General features: G+C 25.9%; 1 protein-coding gene across 1 annotated transcript in view; it reads right to left on the reverse strand.

Moving 5' to 3' along the window:
• The window catches only part of LOC145249762 (photoreceptor-specific nuclear receptor-like), a 446,605-nt gene that overhangs the window by 428,104 nt on the left and 16,001 nt on the right, over window positions 1–2,500 (reverse strand). The gene's annotated exons all lie outside the window — the stretch shown is intronic.

Below are 2,500 nucleotides of genomic sequence, written 5' to 3' on the forward strand. Positions count from 1 at the left end.
AAAAATTAAAAAAAAATTACTCTTGCGCCACCACCGAGAATCGAAACCAAAACGTTTAGCTTAAGACTTATTTTTTTCCTTTTAAGTTAATGACTTAGCTATAAAGACATGTTTGCTACAGGGCTAAAAATTAAAACATGAACTAATTGCTAATACGTTACGCATGCATATTCGGAATGTCGTCGTTCACCTTTCACCTGGCACATTCCACTTTTCTAATATTTACAAATTTTTACTGATTTTCCCCAGCTAAAACCCAAATATAAAGTTTCGCATGGGTTCGAATACCCTATATATAAGGTTTCATGTCTGTAAATCAAAAACTGACAGAGGCATTAAGTAGGCTTTTTTTTTAAAACAAATATATATACGCATACATTAATATATATAGAGAAAAAGGTTTGTGTTTACTATAAGCTTTTTACGCAAATATTACGCAAGTATAAATCATGTAGAATATCTGCATGAATATAATTACACGTAATAGTTAACTAAATATGATTATCCCATAAGAAAACCGAGAAATCTAACAGGGAATTAATTACAATGACTGTTTAAAAGGATATGCAAATTAGCTAGATCTTTTGCAAATGAATGCAATTCCACGGCCTATGTATAACAAAGTTGTGTTTTATTTTTAAATAGACAAAAAAGGTTTTCAATATGAATATCAAGACACAAAAAAAAAACATTTATAGAAGTATAGATAGATATATATATAGTTATATATACAGTCTGACCCAAAAAGAACGGGTACCAATTCTAATTAATTTCTTAGTGTTTTGCTCGAATGAAATGAAACTTTGATCATAACTAGTTTATTATATTCAAAATATCACATCAAAACAATAGGGTCTTTGCCTTTTTTTTCTCCGTTGACTGTAAAATGCTCAGAAAAACAATTGAATATCCTCGTTTTTTCTTTGTTTTTTTGTCACCCTGTATAATACAATATGAGAAATAAGAGCTACATAAACTAAAGGAATAAAAGAATCTGTTTCATGCCATGGTATTTCAAAACTAAATGCATATCATCAGTAAAAGAGAAAACCAGAATCATACAAATACAAAAACAAACTAAGAACATTGATTTAAAAAAAAATTATTATACGTTAGTATAAAAAAAATCAATGAATAGCTCATCTTAATCGTGTAAAGCATTTATTATCTTCACAACTTTTCTTTTCTAAAAGATTGTATCTTTAACTCGTTCGTTCATCCTTATACATGCACACGTGTAAATCCACTTATCTTGTGCTTCCTTTTTTTAAATTAAATATGTTTTTAACTTTTTTCAAGATGTCTTTTAACATGTTTTATTAACCATGTGTTCATATATATATATATATATATATATATATATATATATATATATATATATATATAGTCTTGGAAGTTTTTAACCTTTAAAACTATACAATTATTTTTCTTTCATTCGTTAGAAAAGTATTTAGTTAGTACGTCATTCAATCACCTGCAATCACTGCATCAACTTGCTCTTTCGAATTCACTATAGTACCAGTAATAATTTATTTTTTAAGGATTCAGCAGTTGTTTCTATGAAACACTGTTTCAGGAATTTAATATATATATATGGGTAGATAGATAGATAGATAGATAGATAGATAGATAGATAGACAGATCGATAGATAGATAGATAGATAGATAGATAGATAGATAGATAGATAGATATCAGTATATAGGTATTCAAGTGTGATAACTGAAGAATTTGACGAGGTTGTTAAAGGTGCTCAATACAAGAATATGTGGAAATCAAGCCTTTTTTTGAAGTCGCTGATGAGAACTTGTGGTGTAAGCAACCATCTGTCCATTGGCATTAGCATGTCCGGTGTAGCGACCATGTAAGCTTCTTTATATTATTATTATTATTATTATTATTATTATTATTATTATTATTATTATTATTATTATTATAAGTAGTAGTAGTAGTAGTAGTAATAATAATAATATATTTGTATATATATATATACATATATATATATATATGTATATATATTATTTAACAATAAAAATACATAAATATGTCCCGTAAAAAATAAGAGCGACTCATTCATATATATATATATATATATATATATGATGAATATACCTATTTTATAAAAACCCAGTCCCAGAAAATCTAGAATAAAATGAGGCTGAAGTATGTCTGCTTTCAATTTTGTGTTGAATTTGCAACTGAAACTGACGGTATAAAAGTTCTTCTGATCTTCTGTAAGGCGCACACACATTATATATATATATATATATATATATATATATATATATATATGTATATATATATATATATATATATATATATATATATATATATATATATATATATATATATTGAGAGATACGTATTGGCTGAAAAGAACTTGGTATAGGTATCTAAATCTTTCCCCTATTTTAAGGTTTGAAAGCGACGGTATCGATGACTTATCCAACTTTTCTGTGATAATATATATATATATATATATATATATATATATATATAAAT

The sequence above is a fragment of the Euprymna scolopes genome, chromosome 28 (genome assembly GCF_053919585.1).
Source record: "Euprymna scolopes isolate OS-2025 chromosome 28, ASM5391958v1, whole genome shotgun sequence".
NCBI lineage: Eukaryota > Metazoa > Mollusca > Cephalopoda > Sepiida > Sepiolidae > Euprymna > Euprymna scolopes.